Here is a 21403-nt window from a genome sequence, read left to right as displayed (position 1 = left end):
AAAATGAGCAAATATTTGCACAAAAACAATAAAGTTTATCAGTTTGAACATTAAATATCTTGTCTTTGTGGTGTATTCAATTGAATATAGGTTGAAGAGGATTTGCAAATCATTGTATTCTGTTTTCATTTACATTTTACACAACGTCCCAACTTCACTGGAATTGGGGTTGTGTGTGTGTATATATATATATATATATATATATATATATATATATATATATATATATATATATATATATATATATATATATATATATATATATATTAAATGCCACAATGCCAGACAGCAATCAACACCATCATGAAAGAAACACTGTAGAGAATGTCATGTCAGACTTTGTTCTGCTGTTGTGTCTAATGTTTACACTTTGTACTTTATATTAAGACTTCTCCATTTCTCTTTGCCTGCTTTAGATCCTCACTGACTCCTGCACCAGCTACAGCAGCAACGTCAGTGTGCAAACAGTTGACAGAGCCACAGCCACAGAGTTTATACCCCCTCAGTGCTGCTGGAGGTGGGACACAGTTCCAGCCCTCCACACATTGATTCACATAAGATTAAGCCACTCCATGATGCTTCAGGTGGGAGGGCCAGACCAGCTGATTTACCACACCTGTCAGACTTAGTCTTTGGAGGACTCCTTTGCTCTGCTCTTGATTTCTGCAGAACTTGTAAAAAGCATCTCCCCGCTGCACCAACCACCTCACCCAAAGGAATGACTTGCAGCCATATTGTTCAGGTAGAGTGTTTGTTAAAGTATGCACATTTATCACAATTACTTATGTTGTTTTCTGTCACAGCAAATGAACTAACTTTTTTTTTTCTAAAGTTGTATTTGGGTTGGTGTATAACAGCAATGTTTTTGTCCCCTGTACTGAAACAAAGATTCCATTTAGATGAGATCCATATCAAAGTATGAAGCCAATCAAGTAAAGGCAGTAAAATCTTTGTTATGGCATTTGTTTTTTACATTTGGCAATTGCCAATTCAATTTATTTCAATTATATTGCGTCAAATCACAACAAAGTTGCCTCAAGGTGCTTCACACAAGTAAGGTCTAACCTTACCAACTCCTAGAGCAAGCACGCAGGTGAGAGTGGTAAGGAAAAACTCCCTCTGATGATTTGAGGGAGAAACCTCAAGCAGACCAGAGTTAAAGGGGTGACCCTTTGCATGGGTCATGCTACCGACACTTGACAATAAAAATATATATATGAAATTTTGGGAGTCCATGTTGTTGTCCAGGATGGGAGGCTGGCTTGGGATGGAAGGGGAAGGGGAAAGTGTGTGTGTGTGTGTGTGGGGGGGGGGCTCCAATGATCTCGTCTATTTCATGATCATTACAGAAGAAGACACCCACTCCCACTTCTGGATGGAGCCGCACCTCAGACAGAGAAAAAAAAAACACAGTCAGGTGGCAGAAAGACAACAAACAAGTTATAATTTGGAGCATTAAGAAACAAGAAAAGCAGAAGAAATACTAAGGCGATCGCCAGACACATGCCCTAAGCTTCACTAACAGACCCAGACTTTAAAAAAAATTGAGGCTGCAACCTGCTCTGTTTACTAATAAAATGAATCTAAAAGGGTAGGAAGCATAGTACCATACTTCACCAGTAAAATGAGTGTCTTAAGTCTGTACTTGAAAGTCTTTACAGAATCTGACTGTTTTATTGATGCAGGGAGATTATTCCACAGAACAGGTGCATGATAAGAGAAAGATCTGTGACCTGCAAAAGGGCCATTGTAATAGGAATGATTTTCTGAAAACTTGTTAAAATTGTTGGGTGTAGCCATTGAAGACTTACTTACATACCACCTCCATTGGGAGGACAGTACTTCATAAAACAAAACAGTTGTATGTGCATGCCCTCTGTCATTTCTCAGTGTTTGATATCAACCCAGTGCTCCACCATCTGCTCCATTATTTTTCTGTGGTTCAATACCATCACCTGACCACAGTGGGACCTTCAACCAAACAGCTTGCTCTGTCGTGCAGCAGAGCCAGCACACTGTTGAGAGCTGGTGTACTGCACACCAGCACACTGCAGTATCGCAGCCATAATTAAATTTTCTATAATCGTCTGCTCTGAACTGCCCAGTGGCTACACAGAGACCACAGATATAAAAAAAAGCCCTAGATGAGGAAAGTGTCTTGATGTCATTGTATCATAAGCAAAATCATCACTGAGCTTCTCTTACTAGTGTCAACTGAAACATTTGTGTGTAGTTCAGAAAAGGATGAACACACACATGTACAGATGGAGTAGGATGTTACAAAACATAGCCCAAAGGTTCATGGGGTGGGAAAATGAGAATTATGTATTAAGTTTGGACTAACTCTTACAGAGGTTATATAGACGTTATTCAATCATCATAATGTACAGAGTCTACACCGCCTGAAGTGGCTATGTTAATATGTATACTCGTATGTCACAAACATGAGTGAAGCTCTTCAGCATCTCACCATATCATTTAGGTCCTTCAGACTTTTTTTCAGTAAATGCTTCTGGAGAACATTCACATCGCTAAAAAAAAACTTCTGCTTCTGCAGGGCTTCGCCCCCCCCCCAGACCCCTCTAATTACAGCCCTCTTCACCCCCTGCCACTACAATCATTTTTTTTATCTAGATGTAAATTCATATTCAAACCTTTCAGCTAGTTGACAGTGGGGCTGCACAATACGGCCAAATTAGCTGAACCTTCAGGTTTTCTTTTTAAGAAAAGCCTCCTATACACCACTCCATCAGGAAGCTGTTTTTTTTTTTATTATTTTTTTTATTACATTTATACCAAGTTTTAGAGATTTGATATCAGTTTGAGTTTAAGAAAGATAATTTTAGCCTTTTTTTTGTATTTGAAATGGCATCAACCAATTAAAGTGTGTGAAATACCAAGTGTTCCAAGACTTTTAAGGGCAGTTCAGAAACACTCGGGCAGCATCTTACATCTCATATAAGCAAACAAAGCATGAATCAGCTGCCGCCTGCTTATGTTATTAATCTAAAATCACTGGAGAAACACACACACACACACACATATATGTTGACCCAAATTAAAGGAGAAATGCTGCTTTTAACAACCTGGACCTCATTTCTGCCATAAAACAGCCATTTCCTCACCGGTATAACTAGGAGTCTGTGGTTCAGATGTCATGCTCATCTTCAAATCTGGCTCAAACATTTTTCTTCTTCTACTAAGGTGGATTAGAACTTTTTTTGGAACACAGCGCCAACTACTGTACAGGAAGGACCTAGCAGTCAATATGTGTCACTTGATTTCAAAATGTCTCATTTCAACCAGACGTGCGGTGCTGTGACATGTCAAACATGGGCACCTGGGGTGTCCAATCAGATTTCAGGGGAGTCCACTGCAACCCAGCTACACCCATGCCAGGAAATGTTCAACATTTGACATTTCCTGTGTCACTGTGAACTCAGAATTTCGCACCTCCTGTTTCAGTCTCAACTTGCCACTGAATTCCCACGAGATCCCACAAAATCTCATTTATTGTCAAACCAGGAAGTGCTCAACATTTCACTTTTTTAAATTATTTAATGAGATAAACAAAATGTTACACAGAAACCTTACTGAGGATTAAATGCAACAGCAAAAAGAACATACCAAAGAACAGGTTAATAAAAAACAGATCAAAATTAGGGGGAATTATTTAAAAAAATACTTTCCAATGTTAAACACATTTGATATTTCCTGTTTCACTGTGGACTCAAAATTTGGCACTTCCTGTTTGTGACTCAGTGTACCATGAGTGAGGTTTGGCCCCACTGTGTGGTGCTTTGCTCATATAAAAATCCTGACTGGTAGATGGCCAAATACTTCATAGCGTGAGGAAACATGGTGTGTGATTATGTATTCCAATTTTGGAATAATCTGGATAAGGCATTCATTGAATCAAAAATGTGACTGTTGGATAAACGGACACATGCATGCATGTTTAGATGGACTGTGATTCTATACTGTAGCACAAAGGAAATGGCAGACCTCAGACATTTTCAAAGGACAAGAATCTGCTCTTCTATGCCATGCATTTCTGGCATTTATTGCTATTCTTATTATTACCTACAAAACATTAAGGATTTTAAAGCTGGCCCCTTCTCAGTTTTACAAACTATTTTGAGCATGAAATTTTAAATCTTAATTTTAATTGCTGTTGGTGCTCTATTGTTTTTGCCATCTCACTTTGTAATGTTTTCATAAGAACTGAGATAAAGCATTGAAGTAATATGTGGATACACACTAAACCCTAGATATTCATAGATACTACCACCATAAAAAAGCCTGGATTTCTCTCACAAATTCACTTAAATTTTCCAGAGAACTTAAAGTGTAAACAAAATCCCAGGCTTTGGAACAGCCTAGGAAGCATGTGCTGTGTAAAATGCATTGAGCGAATTGATAGATAAATGAGTTCACCCCCTCAAGTTCATATCTCAAACAATAAATTTAAAAAAATAAGTGCTGTCATCTTGTAAGTATCCAAATTGCAATACAGACAAACTGGCTAAATGCTTGTGAACTGTGATGCACCAAATCAACACAAAAAGCAAGTTTTTTTTTGCTAATCAAATATACTATATATCTGGTCATGACTGGACTTGCTGCAGGAAAACATCTTATCTCACGCATTATGACAAAAATTACTCGTTATCAAAATTCACCCTCTTGTCCACATCATGACATCTGGGTAACTGATCAAGTTAGGGATTGCCTGTTGTGGTGAATTACTGTGGGGAGCATATGTGCCCCAAGGCTACTATGGTAGCCATGAAGGTCCAACAGAAACACTGAACATGAGACAGCTAATGGGGCTCTGATGAAACAAGAAGTCTTCAATGGCAGATCAGGTGGAGGATGTGATGGTTTATAATCCATTGGCTGTGAAAGGAGATGAAGGCTGCAGCAGGTCCTCAGACCCTGATCGTCTGCCATTTTACAGCCATCAGAGGAGGCTAAGGGCCCTTCATACATGAAAATCCGTGAACAATAAACAAAATGGGGAACCTCAAAACATTCCACCTGTTATCGGGAGGGACGTACAGTCAGACAGGCGTGCATGATACCACGTGATGGTTTCGTGCATGCTCATGTTCACGTGCACGAACATAGTGCGAGCACAAGGAAAGTTCTGCACTCACAAAAAACATCACAATTAATACTTAATTCCTGTTATAAAGAGCAAACTCTGCCTAGACATACATCAGGAAGTAATGAAATTACGTGGATTACCGTTTTATATTTTGCATGCATTACCTAATGCGCTCGTCATCCACTGGTGACCGTGTTGCAAATGTGATGTGTTTTAATTATTACAATGTGGGGAAATCCCACAGTTACACACACCTCACGGTGGCATCCAGCACTGCGGTCTACTGATGTGGTGGTCAGCTGACACAGGGTGAAAATTTACAGGGTGATTCCATAATTTATTCCTCAGAATTGAGTGAGTCCATATTTTTTTCCTCTGCTTGGTCTAAAAAAGTAACCGTTACTGACTGCCCCAATCTTTTTTTCTTGATTTCTTATAGTGTTTCTTAAAGCCAGAAAGTTGCCATTTGAAATGACTTTAGTTTTGTGTCATGTCTGTGATCTGCTTTTTTTCTACAAAATTAAACAACTGAATGAACATCCTCCGAGGCCGGTGATTCCATAATTTTTGCCAGGGGTTGTAGTACTGTGAATACTACTAACAAAATATTTAGTATCAGGATGATGGTTAAGACTAGTGCTAATCTTCCATGCACAAATGTTTGATCATCGAATGCGCACAAAACCATCCTAGAGGGAACACAGTGTGAGCAGCTGGAGCATGTGTAACCATATCGCACAGCTGCTGTGAAAAAAAAATAGATGCCACCCATGGGATTCAAACCTGCAATTTACAAAAGCTCTGATTACCAGCCAAAAACTTTACCACTGCGCTACCATCGCTGGCCTATAATAGGAGCAGAAAAATGCCTGAAAAGAACAAGGACATGGCTGAGGTGCGCTACGTTCAGCTGCTGCAGCCTGGCACAAATGTATTTCCATGTGAGGACAGCAGGCAGAGACGTGCGCCTTACGGAAGAATGTTGTAAGTTCATGTCCTTCAAAACATGGTCTGTGTTCTCCAGCTGGGATGTCCAGGAGCACAAATCACAACAGCAGCCGTTGTGGGCAAACACGCCCCCCCGTCCATTCAGCACCCAGACCAATGTGTCTCTGTGTTATGTGGTGATTCATTTTTTTGTTATATAATTGTGTATACCTGTGTTATATACCTGTCCTGGCGGCGGTTTTTGTGTTTTTAATGTGTGCACGGAGCTGTCATCCAGCTGTCAGTGTGCTGTGATCAGCTGACAGGCACCTCCCCGTGCTGTGTGTGCTCAGACCTGGCTGTCTAACCCCCATGTGATCTGTACATACATGTAAGCATGTTATGCATGTGCCCACACTCGGCACACCACAAGTGTTGGAGGGAGCATTGAGGCGCACATGCGAAACACATGCACCACATGTGTGTTGCTTTTTGCAATGCCATACCCGTGGGGGCAGTTAGACAAATTTCACATCCAGCTCACAAGTGATTGTCTGCTGGCTGTTTTCGTGCTAACAGCGCGAATGACCACACAAGTACCAAGCGAGCGGTGTTAGATGTTTGTGTGTATCGCCTGGAATTTGCCGGACACCTGTAGTGAGAGGAATCAAATGGGATCTCACAGGGCACACTCTGTCTTTCAGCCACTGGTGTACACAAATACACTCAACAAAAAATATAAACTTTCAGAGTGGCCTTTTATTGTGGACAGTCTAAGGCACACCTGTGCACTAATCATGGTGTCTAATCAGCATCTTGATATGGCACACCTGTGACGTGGGATGGATTATCTCAGCAAAGGAGAAGTGCTCACTATCACAAATTTAGACTAGTTTGTGAACAATATTTGAGGGAAATGGTGATATTGTGTATGTGGAAAAAGTTTTAGATCTTTGAGTTCATCTCATACAAAATGGGAGCAAAACCAAAAGTGTTGCGTTTATATTTTTGTTGAGTGTAGTTGTAGCAACAGGTGTGCGAGGCATTGGAGGCAGTTACGATTTTACACGTATTGCCTACAATTTCTGCTTCATGCACAATTTATGCGCAATTCGACCACATTCATACTATGTGTGAAGGGGCCCTTACAGTTGTACTCAAATGTTTTCATACCCAGGCAATTTTGTTTTTGGGCCATTTTTCAGAGAATATTAATGATAGCACAAATTTTTTTTTCATTCATGGTTTGTGGTTGGTTGAAACCATTTATTGTCAACTGAGTTTACTCTTTTTAAAATCATAACGACAAAATAAACTACCCAAATGAACCTGATCAAAAGTTTACATACCCATGTTTTGGTCAGGGTCATTTGGGAAGTTTCTGTTGTCATGTCCTGTTTTTTAATGTAATTTTGTAATGATAATTTTCTGTCTTAATGTATTTATAACTTGTTTAGATTATTGTTATCATATACTTATTATTATTATTATTATTATTGTTATTATTATTATTATTATTATTATTATTATTATTATTATTATTATTATTATTATAACAACTTGTATTTTGTCATTTGATTTGTAAATGGACCACAATGGAATTAAGTGTTTTCACTTTCTTTTGTCATCCATGTATTAACATATGTACAATTATATAATGTACTTACATTGAATATACTAAATAAAATCATGCATGCACATTTTTAATGTTTTTTTTTTGGTTGATTTATTTATTTTGTTTCAGGTAGTCATAAAATTTAAAGGGGATAGAGAATCAAAATCATCTTTTTCATGTTTTTGGTGTTAGTTCAGAGTCTCCCCGCTGTGGGGAAAACACACGAAGTGCCAGCAAGTTTCAGAACCTCTGTTTCAAGTATTTCTCCTTTTTTGAATTGCCCCTAGAAAACAGGCCAATCCGTTTTTGAGAGAAAAGTTACGTCACTTTTTCACCAATAGCCCCCCCCCCACACACACACCTACACACCCACACCCACCCCCTTTCACACACGCCCCTTCGAAATTAATTATTCATAAGGTTGTGCCCACCCATTCATAACACTGGAAGAGGAGCAATGGCGAGCTCCAGGTGTGCCTTCCCAGGCTGTCATAGCGGACCACGATCTTTACATATTCTTCCCACGGAAAGCAATGTACGCGATCAATGGCTTTTATTCATTTTTAACCGCATCCCCAGTACATACAACAGCCGACTATTTCTTTGCTCTGCGCATTTCACGGAGGACTGTTTCACAAACCTTGCACAATTTCGAGCTGGCTTCAGTCGGCATTTAATACTCAGTAGAGGGTCAGTTCCGACTTTGCGACAGAATTAACCCCAGCAATCAGTACAGCCTGTAAGTATCACATTTTCTTTTGTTTTAAATTTGTTTTTAAATTTATTTCGAATCTTTTTTTTAATTATCATTATTATTTTGTGACTGGACTTTATGTCACAGTCAGCCTCTGGCTGACTTCATGTTGGTGGGCGAGGAACAAGATTTATCACTCAACAGCAATGTTGAAACGTGATCTGTTAAATAAGTTAGTGAAGATTACTGTCGTCTCGTTTTCGCTACAACGCGCTCAACTTTTGTTCAGAATTAGCTTCTTATCACTGGTAACGATGCGAATTTCCTCTCAGTCAAACCCGCATCTTCACAGTGCTTTAAACCGTCGTCCACAGACTTCAATAGCGACACAAGTGCAGCAAAACGAGACGAGTCATTGGATAAATGCTGGGCTTTGTCCCGCCCATCGGAGGCTCTGCGTGTCTGGGGGTCTATGGGACAGTAGGCGGGCCTCGGCTGGCCCGGACGCTCAGCTTCTGCATGATGATTGGATGATCTGTCTGAGGCTGAATCCATTTTTGATTGACAGCGAAATGAGCGAATCAGCGATCATTTTCATTCTGTTCTGAGTTGAACCGGAGACTTTCCTAATCCTCTAAGCGGCATTTTCAGTGAGAGCAAGGGCAGCCAATCAAACAATGGCAACCGATCAGCGCCAACACCTACGTGCATTTCATAATGAGGTTGCCAAATAAGCTCCGAAACGATGCCATTAAAAGCAAACAAGGCATTCTAAACCCAGCATAGTAACATAGCTGTTTCAGAGAGCCTTTTAGGAAGGTTCTGAGCCATTACAGACCCAACCAATTTTTGGGGGGGGGCTACATATCACATCACAGAACAAGGATTAATGCCCCATTCAACCTCTCTCTATCACCTTTAATTGCTCTCTTTTGAGCTTTAATAATTAGTGGGTATCATTCTAATTCTACTCTGTGTATTGTTTGTTGCTTTCTGTTGGACATGGAGACTAGATTTGCAGAATTCTGCATGCAGAGGCTCAATTTGGTGTTTCTCCCATTTTGCAAAATCTTGGTTGGCGAGCGGCCCCAGACCTTGCATCCATAAAGAGAAATGGGTTCTATGACGGAGTCCAAACTTTGAGCCAGATTTAAATTGGGACGTCTACTTTGAGGTTCTTTTTGATGGCATAAAAAGCCCTTCTTAGCTTGTCTGTCAGGTCATTTACAGCTTTGTTGAAATTGCCTGTGGTGCTGATGTTTACTTGAAGTAGGTGGAGATTTTTTTTGTGTGTGTGTGTGTGTGTGTGTGTGTGTGTGTGTTCTAGGACGGTGTTATCCAGGAAGAAATTATATTTGTGCGACTGGAGGCTGGGTCCTTTTTTGAATATCATAATTTTTGTCTTGGTTAGATTCATGGTCAAGGCCCAGGTTTGGAAGAAATTGTGTAGACGGTCAAGTTGTTGTTGTAGCCCTTCGTTGGTTGGAGACAACAATACCAGGTCATCCGCGAAAAGCAGGCATTTGATTTCTGTGTCCCCTAGAGTGATGCTGGGTGCTGCAGAATGTTTTAATGATTTTGCCAATTAATTGATGTATATGTTGAAGAGGGTTAGGCTCTAACTGGATCCCTGTCTAACCCCCCTGCTTTGCAGAAAGAAGTCTGTATCATTAAAAATGTATGCTGTACAATCATTCCACCCTGTCAAAAGGACAGTCAGACAGTCAGACCACAACTGTAGCTTGTTTCAGTATAATGGTTTATCTGTCCAGGAATATCTTTGCTTTGAGTTCCATTCCAGCTTATGAGTATCTGTTTAGCTAGCTATTTAGCTAGTTGCTAATTCTTTACTATATTTAATCAATTTTGTAATACTATTTTCTAATTCTATGATTTTGCAACACTTTTTTTTATTTAAATTTTCATTTTATTTAAAATTTTCATTTATAATATGTTTGAACATTTGTGATTATTGCAAAGATGATTGTGATTGAAAATGTATCAATAGTTGCTAGGTGTTGTTATGACCCAGCTTGCAAGGCCACAACAAAAAATGGGCGACACAACCACCCAAGGAAAAAAAAAACAGTAATACTAATAACTAGTTAAAACCAAATTAAACTCAAACACAGCCACACACAAAAACAGCCAGACAAACAGAAATTTGGTGCTGGAAGGACAACTGGACAGAGGATTGTCAGACTTGTGCTGTCACACTCATCTTAAGGGCTCCAAAGGCTGGCAGGTGCAGCCAATGAATTGATTAGCTCATGACCAGCCACAGCAGACACGCAGAAGACCATCACAAGACACATCCAGATGACTTTCTTTTATCAGCTAGTAGATTATTTTTTTATCATTTCTGCACATTATTCATCAAAAAAGCACATCAAACAGATATCAAAACTTAAACTCTGTTTAATGAGTTTTCACAGATGCAGCAAGCCAGAGAGGAAATGCGGGCTCAGTGCTCCTGGCTGTAACCTCTCAAGAAAACTGCTGGACTTTGAATTGATGGAAATGGACACAGCTAAAAGGGGACTCTGGAAATTGTTTACAGATGTCTAATTCTTTAATTCTGACATGTCCAAACAAAATCTGTCCAGTATAGAATGTGAAACATGATATTGCAGAAAGGCTATGTACTACAGGTGCATCTAAAAAAAATTAGAATACTGTGAAAAATTCAGTGTTGTTCATTAGCAGTTACAAAAAGTAAAATTAGGGAATTTCCCTCTTGTGTCTGATTTGCGGATGTTCATGCGGGATTTTATGGTCACAAATTGTTTTATATGATTCCTTCTTTATGTTCTCTAATGCCATATACCAACACAGTGCAGAGTAGCTACCTAAACTCTGTAAGTGAGATAGAGTATCTCGTCAATAGTTTTACATCCTCATTGAAGACAACTTTGGATGCTGTAGCTCCTCTGAAAAAGAGAGCTTTAAATCAGAAGTGCCTGACTCCGTGGTATAACTCACAAACTCGTAGCTTAAAGCAGATAACCCGTAAGTTGGAGAGGAAATGGCGTCTCACTAATTTAGAAGATCTTCACTTAGCCTGGAAAAAGAGTCTGTTGCTCTATAAAAAAGCCCTCCGTAAAACTAGGACATCTTTCTACTCATCACTAATTGAAGAAAATAAGAACAACCCCAGGTTTCTTTTCAGCACTGTAGCCAGGCTGACAAAGAGTCAGAGCTCTATTGAGCTGAGTATTCCATTAACTTTAACTAGTAATGACTTCATGACTTTCTTTGCTAATAAAATTTTAACTATTAGAGAAAAAATTACTCATAACCATCCCAAAGACGTATCGTTATCTTTGGCTGCTTTCAGTGATGCTGGTATTTGGTTAGACTCTTTCTCTCCGATTGTTCTGTCTGAGTTATTTTCATTAGTTACTTCATCCAAACCATCAACATGTTTATTAGACCCCATTCCTACCAGGCTGCTCAAGGAAGCCCTACCATTATTTAATGCTTCGATCTTAAATATGATCAATCTATCTTTGTTAGTTGGCTATGTACCACAGGCTTTTAAGGTGGCAATAATTAAACCATTACTTAAAAAGCCATCACTTGACCCAGCTATCTTAGCTAATTATAGGCCAATCTCCAACCTTCCTTTTCTCTCAAAAATTCTTGAAAGGGTAGTTGTAAAACAGCTAACTGATCATCTGCAGAGGAATGGTCTATTTGAAGAGTTTCAGTCAGGTTTTAGAATTCATCATAGTACAGAAACAGCATTAGTGAAGGTTACAAATGATCTTCTTATGGCCTCGGACAGTGGACTCATCTCTGTGCTTGTTCTGTTAGACCTCAGTGCTGCTTTTGATACTGTTGACCATAAAATTTTATTACAGAGATTAGAGCATGCCATAGGTATTAAAGGCACTGCGCTGCGGTGGTTTGAATCATATTTGTCTAATAGATTACAATTTGTTCATGTAAATGGGGAATCTTCTTCACAGACTAAAGTTAATTATGGAGTTCCACAAGGTTCTGTGCTAGGACCAATTTTATTCACTTTATACATGCTTCCCTTAGGCAGTATTATTAGACGGTATTGCTTAAATTTTCATTGTTACGCAGATGATACCCAGCTTTATCTATCCATGAAGCCAGAGGACACACACCAATTAGCTAAACTGCAGGATTGTCTTACAGACATAAAGACATGGATGACCTCTAATTTCCTGCTTTTAAACTCAGATAAAACTGAAGTTATTGTACGTGGCCCCACAAATCTTAGAAACATGGTGTCTAACCAGATCCTTACTCTGGATGGCATTACCCTGACCTCTAGTAATACTGTGAGAAATCTTGGAGTCATTTTTGATCAGGATATGTCATTCAAAGCGCATATTAAACAAATATGTAGGACTGCTTTTTTGCATTTACGCAATATCTCTAAAATCAGAAAGGTCTTGTCTCAGAGTGATGCTGAAAAACTAATTCATGCATTTATTTCCTCTAGGCTGGACTATTGTAATTCATTATTATCAGGTTGTCCTAAAAGTTCGCTAAAAAGCCTTCAGTTAATTCAAAATGCTGCAGCTAGAGTACTGACGGGGACTAGAAGGAGAGAGCATATCTCACCCATATTGGCCTCTCTTCATTGGCTTCCTGTTAATTCTAGAATAGAATTTAAAATTCTTCTTCTTACTTATAAGGATTTGAATAATCAGGTCCCATCTTATCTTAGGGACCTCGTAGTACCATATCACCCCAATAGAGCGCTTCGCTCTCAGACTGCAGGCTTACTTGTAGTTCCTAGGGTTTGTAAGAGTAGAATGAGAGGCAGAGCCTTCAGCTTTCAGGCTCCTCTCCTGTGGAACCAGCTCCCAATTCAGATCAGGGAGACAGACACCCTCTCTACTTTTAAGATTAGGCTTAAAACTTTCCTTTTTGCTAAAGCTTATAGTTAGGGCTGGATCAGGTGACCCTGAACCATCCCTTAGTTATGCTGCTATAGACATAGACTGCTGGGGGGTTCCCATGATGCACTGTTTCTTTCTCTTTTTGCTCTGTATGCACCACTCTGCATTTAATCATTAGTGATCGATCTCTGCTCCCCTCCACAGCATGTCTTTTTCCTGGTTCTCTCCCTCAGCCCCAACCAGTCCCAGCAGAAGACTGCCCCTCCCTGAGCCTGGTTCTGCTGGAGGTTTCTTCCTGTTAAAAGGGAGTTTTTCCTTCCCACTGTAGCCAAGTGCTTGCTCACAGGGGGTCGTTTTGACCGTTGGGGTTTTACATAATTATTGTATGGCCTTGCCTTACAATATAAAGTGCCTTGGGGCAACTGTTTGTTGTGATTTGGCGCTATATAAAAAAATTGATTGATTGATTGATTGGTTGACGTGTTACTGGAGCCGGTAAAATGGATATTTGCGACCGTAATCCAGCATGAACGTTCGCAAATCATCAGACACAACAGGATTATTCTCATTCTATTCCATTTCCATCATTTGCATGGTCATTTCACGTTTGAGCAACTTGCTATTTATGCTGTATAAATGCAATGACTCACTCAGCCTGTTTCAGTACACAAAACCACAATCACGGAGAAGACTGCTGACTTGACAGTTGTCCAGAAGACACTCCGTGACACCTTCCAGGAGGAGGGTAAACCACAGGAGGTCATTGCTGAAAGGGCTGACTGTTCACAAAGTGATGTATCAAAGTGTATTCATGGAACATTAACTGGAAGGGAAACGCATGGTAGGAAAATATACACAAGCAACAGGGATGATAGCCTTGAGAAGACTGACAAACAAATCCAATTCAGTAACTTGGAGAGCTTAACAAGGAATGGACATAGGCTGGAGTCAGTACATCAAGAACTACCATGCACAGACATGTCCAGGGAAGGGGCTCAAAGTGTTACACTCCTGGTGTCAACCCACTCCTGAACCAGTGACAATGTCCAATATGATAGATAGATAGATAGATAGATAGATAGATAGATAGATAGATAGATAGATAGATAGATAGATAGATAGATAGATAGATAGATAGATAGATAGATAGATAGATAGATAGATAGATAGATAGATAGATAGATAGATAGATAGATAGATAGATAGATAGATAGATAGATAGATAGATAGATAGATAGATAGATAGATAGATAGATAGATAGATATTCATTCATTCATTCATCCCCTTTAAGGGGAAATTCATCTGCCCAAGAGCATGCATAAATACACAATTCATCCATACAATACAATACCGATAAATAAGAAAAAATCTAAAAACACCTTAGAAGTAAAAATACATTAACAAGAAACAGTCTCATGGTGGCTGGGACAAATGATCTTGTATACCTCTCAGTCCTGCATTTCACGGAGAGGAGTCTGTCACTGCAGTTGCTTTTCTGAGCAACCACAGTGTCGTGTAGAGGATGAAATTTGTTGTTAATAATAGAATGCATAATACACCTCATCCTGCTCTCCACCAGTTCACCCACAGAGACCGCCTCCCTCCCCATCACTGACATTCACTTCTTGACAAATTTGTCCAGTCTGTTAATGTCCCTGACAGACATGCTGTTCCCCAACACACAACAGCAAACAATACAATAATACAATACAATAATTCTTACTTGGGCAAAAGAGAAAAAGAATAACAAGGTCCTGGAGTCTAGAGGAAGAGCGGAGAGGCAGAGAGTCCAAGCTGCTTGAAGTCCAGTGTGAAGTTTCCAGTCAGGGATTATTTGAGGTGCCAAGTCATGTGCTGGTGTTTTATCAAGTCCAAATCAATGCAGCTGTTAAGCACTAGGTTTTAGAGAACTTCATGCTGCCACCTCCCAACTGTTGTGTGGGCCGCTGAAGAAGAGGTACTGCTGGCCCACCACCACCAGGTGGCGCCCTGCTTGAAGTGCGGGCTTCAAGCACGAGAGGGCGTCGAAGCCACTGGGAGTGACAGCTGTCACACATCATCAGCACCAGCTGTCACTCAGCCAACTCATCAACCTCACCATAAAGGCCGGACTGCAACTCCACCTCCTCGCCAAGAAATCAGCTACTAGAAGAGGTAATTCTCTGCTAAACTGAAAACTGTGTTTTGTTTGGTGTGATCAGCGACGGCTTCGCTTCACACCCCAACCAGATAAGTGGTTAGACAGGAGCTGCACGAGTGTGTGATTGGAGGTGGAGGTGCTCCCTCCCTAAAGAACACAGACGGTGGGATTACTGAGTGTGCAAACTCACACTCATGAAAACTGTTTCTGTTCTCTGCCAGCAGTACCAGGTCTCACAGCTGGAGACGGTGGCCACCTGGGGATCCAGGATTTGGCGGCTCTAGTGTTCTTCAGATCCGTTGGCAGTGAGGGCCGTGTGGGATCCGGCTCGGTTCAGGACGGACGTCTCCTATCCTCAAGCCTGCCCACACGTCACTCAACATATAATTGTCTGTGGTACCAAAACTGTATTTGTCTGTATTCCGTTGTGCACTTCACAACATTAAATTGTTACTGTTTGGCTTATCCATTGTCCGTTCATGTAACGCCCCCTGTTATGGGTCCGTGTTCCTATACCTTCACAACAGGATTTCTCGGCCAGCGTCATGGATCCCGAGTGGCGTCAACCATCACTTGAACAGCCAATGGAAGAGCAAGGTGCACAGGCATCAGCAGGAGGCGTGTTAGGTGAGCTGCAGCAAATCTTAACCGCTTTCACTGCTCGGCTGGACTTAGTCACCGAGCAGAATGTGATTCTCAATCGGAGGATGGAGGCTCTCACCACCCAGGTGGAAGCGCAGGCTCAGGGCGCTGCTGCAGCACCTCCTCCTGCTGACAGGAGGCCTGAGACAGACATTCCACTGGTCGTTCAATGAACCCCCCCACCATCCCCTGAAGCATACATAAGCCCTCCGGAGCTGTACGGAGGCTGTGTCGAGATGTGCATGGACTTCTTAATGCAGTGCTCGCTCGTCTTTTCACAGCGTCCCGTCATGTACGAGTCAGACGCCAGTCGGGTGGCTTACATAATAAATTTGCTTCGAGGAGAGGCACGCGCCTGGGCTACGGCGTTTTGGGAGCAGAATTCACTGCTCCTAACGACGTATACTGGGTTTGTGAGGGAGTTCAAGCAGGTTTTTGATCACCCCCATAGAGGCGAATCTGCATCAGACTTGCTGCTGTCAATCAGACAGGGGCGTCGGAGTGCAGCGGAGTATGCAGTCGACTTCCGCATCGCAGCAGTGAGGTCCGGCTGGAACAACGTTGCACTCCGCGCCGCCTTTGTAAACGGACTGTCTGTCCTGAAGGAGCATCTACTGGCTAAGGAGGAACCGCGGGATTTCAATGCTCTTGTTGATCTGGTTATACGATTAGATAACCGATTAGAGGAACACCGTCGGGAGCAGGGCGGGGGGCGTGGCCGGGCACAAGCCGTCCCTCTTCCTTCCGGGTCCGAAAGGGTGCCGTCTTCCCCACGCTCCACAGCCCGTGACTCTCGTGTGGCAACAGCTCCCCCTGCTGACGAAGCTATGGACACGAGCAGGGCTAAAGTCAATACAAAGCTCAGATAACGGAGGCTGGTCCGCAGGGAGTGTTTTTTCTGTGGCTCGAGTGAGCATCTACAGAGGGACTGCCCCAAACGGTTAAACGACAATGCCCACCCTTAGAAGCTGGGCTAAGGTTGGGCCATAATACGCACGCGGGGAAACCCCGTAAATCCACACGCATCCCAGTTACGATCCTGAGTGGGGATCTGACCCTTCACGCCCCAGCACTGGTAGACACGGGGTCGGAAGGGAATCTGCTGGACAGCAGATGGGCAAGGGAAGTCGGGCTCCCTCTAGTGGCTCTACCTTCACCTTTGAAGGTACGGGCACTAGATGGCACCCTTCTTCCATTAATCACACACCAGACACAACCAGTGACATTGGTGGTGTCTGGTAATCACAGGGAGGAGATTGTGTTTTATGTCACACCTTCAACCTCCCGTGTGATTTCGGGTTTCCTTGGATGATAAAGCACAATCCCCGGATTGATTGGTCATCTGGGGTTGTGGCTCAGTGGAGCGAAACCTGCCACCAGGAATGTCTCGGATCCTCGGTTCTGCCTGGTGTGACAGCTAGTGAGGAGGTTAAAGTCCCCACCAACCTGACGGCGGTGCCAAGTGAGTACCACGATCTTGCTGAAGTTTTCAGCAAATATCTGGCGCTCACCCTTCCCCCGCACCGTCCGTACAATTGTGCCATTGATTTGATCCCGGGCGTTGAGTACCCGTCCATCAGGCTGTACAACCTCTCACGTCCTGAACGCGAATCAATGGAGACCTACATCCGGGACTCATTAGCTGCCGGGCTGATCTGGAACTCCACCTCCCCGATGGGTGCTGGTTTCTTTTTTGTGGGCAAGAAAGACGGCAGACTCCGTCCATGCATTGATTACAGGGGGCTGAACGAAATCACGATTCGCAACCGATACCCTCTGCCCCTGTTAGATTCAGTGTTCATGCCCCTGCATGGAGCCCAAATTTTCACAAAACTGGATCTTAGGAATGCGTACCACCTGGTTCGGATCCGGAAGAGAGATGAATGGAAGACGGCATTTAACACCCCGTTAGGTCACTTTGAGTACGTGGTCATGCCGTTCGGCCTCACTAACGCCCCCGCGACGTTCCAAGCTTTGGTAAACGATGTCTTGCGGGATTTCCTGCATCGGTTTGTCTTCGTATATCTAGACGATATACTCATCTTTTCCCCGGATCGTGAGACTCATGTTACGCATGTACGTCAGGTCCTGCAGCGGTTGTTGGAGAACCGGCTGTTTGTGAAGGGTGAGAAGTGCGAGTTCCACCATACTTCTTTGTCCTTCCTGCGGTTCATCATCCCCTCAAACTCCATCGCACCCGATCCGGCCAAGGTAGCGGCGGTGAGAGACTGGCCCCAACCAACAAACCGTAGGAAACTGCAACAGTTCCTCGGTTTTGCTAATTTTTATCGGAGGTTCATCAAGGGCTATAGTCAGGTGGTTAGTCCCCTGACAGCCCTGACCTCCACAAAAGTCCCCTTCACCTGGTCGGATCAGTGCGAAGCCGCGTTTAGGGAGTTGAAACGCCGGTTCTCAACTGCACCAGTTCTGGTGCAGCCCGATCCAAGTCGCCAGTTTATAGTCGAAGTGGATGCCTCTGACTCAGGGATAGGAGCCGTGCTGTCCCAGAGCAGGGAGTCCGACAAGGTTCTCCACCCATGTGCCTGTTTTTCCCGCAGGTTGACCCCAGCTGAAAGGAACTATGACGTCGGCAAACAGGAACTTCTTGCGGTAGAGGAGGCTCTGGAGGAGTGGAGACACCTGTTGGAAGGAGCTTCGGAGCCATTCACGGTTTTCACAGACCATCGGAACCTGGAGTACATCCAGACCGCCAAGCGTCTGAACCCCAGGCAAGCCCGCTGGTCACTGTTCTTCGGGCATTTTGACTTTCGGATCACATACTGCCCCGGGACGAAGAACCAACGGTCTGACGCCCTGTCCCGGGTGCACGAAGAGGAAGTCAGGACCGAGCTGTCAGACCCAACCGAAACCATCATCCCCAAGTCCACTGTCGTGGCCACCCTCACCTGGGACGTGGAGAAGACCGTCCAGGAGGCCCTGACATGGAACCCGGACCCGGGCACCGGCCCAAAGAACAGACTTTACGTCCCACCAGAAGCCAGAGCTGCAGTCCTGGACTTCTGTCACGGTTCCAAGCTCTCCTGCCACCCAGGGGTGCGAAGAACCATGGCAGTTGCTCTCCGCTGTGTGACCTCCGCGCACCCGACGGCCTGGAGTGACCATCTGGCCTGGATCGAGTACGCTCATAATAGCCAAGTGTCATCTGCCACCAGCCTCTCCCCATTTGAGGTATGTTTGGGGTACCAGCCCCCATTATTTCCGTTAGTGGAGGGAGAGGTCGGGGTGCCCTCGGTCCAGGCCCATCTGAAGAGGTGCCATCGGGTGTGGCGTACTGCCCGCTCTGCCCTGCTCAAAGCCCGGACGAGGGCTAAGGCCCATGCAGACCGCTGGCGTGCCCCGGCCCCTACGTATCAGCCCGGGCAGGCGGTTTGGCTATCCACAAAGGACATTCCCCTATAAGTGGAATCCCAAAAGCTAAAGGACAGATTCATAGGACCCTTCACCATCCTCAAGGTCCTCAGCTTCACTGCGGATACATCCGGTTTTTCATGTGTCACGACTCAAACCCTGCCACTCCTCTCCCCTCTGTGCCCCCAAACCGGCGCCGCCACCTGCCCGGATCATTGACAGGGAGCCGGCTTGGACGTCTGTCGGAAGGGCCGGGGGTTCCAGTACTTAGTGGACTGGGAGGGATACGGACCCGAAGAACGCTCCTGTGTGAACAGGAGCTTCATCCTGGACCCGGCCCTCCTGGCCGACTTCTACACCCGGCACCCGGACAAACCTGGTCGGGTGCCAGGAGGCACCCGTTGAGGGGGGGTCCTGTTGTGTGGGCCGCTGAAGAGGAGGTACTGCTGGCCCACCACCACCAGATGGCGTCCTGCTTGAAGTGCGGGCTTCAAGCACGAGAGGGCGTCAAAGCCACTGGGAGTGACAGCTGTCACACATCATCAGCACCAGCTGTCACTCAGCCAACTCATCAACCTCACCATAAAGGCCGGACTGCAACTCCACCTCCTCGCCGAGAAATCAGCTACTAGAAGAGGTAATTCTCTGCTAAACTGAAAACTGTGTCTTAGTTTAAACTCTTTCTGCAGCCGCTTTCCTGTGGTGTGCCTTATCGGTGGGATTGGAGTTTGGTGTGATCAGCAACGGCTTCGCTTCACACCCCAATCAGATAAGTGGTTAGACAGGAGCTGCACAAGTGTGTGATTGGAGGTGGAGGTGCTCCCTCCCTAAAGAACACAGACGGTGGGATTACTGAGTGTGCACACTCACACTCATCAAAACTGTTTCTGTTCTCTGCCAGCAGTACCAGGTCTGACAGCTGGAGACGGTGGCCACCTGGGGATCCAGGACTTGGCGGCTCCGGTGTTCTTCAGATCCGTTGGCAGTGAGGGCCGTGTGGGATCCGGCTCGGTTCAGGACGGACGTCTCCTATCCTCAAGCCTGCCCACATGTCACTCAACATATAATTGTCTGTGGTACCAAAACTGTATTTGTCTGTATTCCGTTGTGCACTTCACAACATTAAATTGTTACTGTTTGGCTTATCCATTTTCCGTTCATTTAACGCCCCCTGTTGTGGGTCCGTGTTCCTACACCTTCACAACACCGACAAGCTGATTTACTTTTCCAGCAGGACTTGGCACCCGCCTACAATGCCAAAACATCTTGTAACTACTTTCCTGAGAGAATTGAAAATAAGAACTTAATGTTTGTTCTTGTTCGTTATTACCTCTTCACCGCTCACACCTCGTCTACCTAAAATAAACAACATTTTCTCAGTGCAGATTAAAAAATGAATATCCTCTTTTGATTTACATACTTCTTATGGAATTTTTTAATGACTGGAGACCTATTTTAAGTGTACTGTGTCCAAGAATATTTTGTATTGATCTGGAAGATCATTTTTGCAACACAGTAAATTGTTATTAGATTGATAAGTGGGCACTATATAAATTAGGGCATTCATAAATTCATTCATTCATCTTCTACCGCTTAGTCCAATTAAGGGTTGCGGGGGGCCGGAGCCTATCCCAGCAGTCATAGGGTGCGAGATGGTGTACACCCAGGACAGGACGCCAGTCCGTCGCAGGCATTCATAAACTGAGGTCTGGAGTTAGGTAGGTAGGTCGGAGGTTTCTTCTTCCTTGAATTCTGCTGAAATGCTTTTATCAACCCATGTGGTTTCTTAGGGAGATTCCAATGAGGACTATCAGTTGCACTATGAAAGCAACCCAGTTTTTAAAAACACATCACGAAAATGTGACTCATTTTGTGAGGGATGTGGCGGTGCATGGCACCAGCACATCCTGCCAGAGCTGACCTGATCTAGGGTATTAGTAAGGCTCATTTATGTTTCTGCCTGGTAGGACTAAGAGTTTTCATTTACATTTAAATGACCAAAAACTGTAGTTTTAATTGAATATA

The 21403-nt window shown here is 43.6% G+C and overlaps 1 protein-coding gene across 1 annotated transcript in view; it reads left to right on the top strand.

Moving 5' to 3' along the window:
- Positions 1 to 420: 420 nt before the first annotated feature.
- Positions 421 to 21403, top strand: part of thsd7ba (thrombospondin, type I, domain containing 7Ba) — a 553518-nt gene continuing 532535 nt past the window's right edge. Inside the window, exon 1 of the mRNA XM_034186086.1 lies at positions 421 to 742. The gene's annotated coding sequence lies outside the window, so the exon portion shown is untranslated. The remainder of the gene's footprint in view (positions 743 to 21403) is intronic.

The sequence above is a fragment of the Thalassophryne amazonica genome, chromosome 14, assembly GCF_902500255.1.
Source record: "Thalassophryne amazonica chromosome 14, fThaAma1.1, whole genome shotgun sequence".
Classification (NCBI taxonomy): Eukaryota; Metazoa; Chordata; class Actinopteri; order Batrachoidiformes; family Batrachoididae; genus Thalassophryne; species Thalassophryne amazonica.
This window is presented reverse-complemented; position numbering and strand designations above follow the sequence as displayed.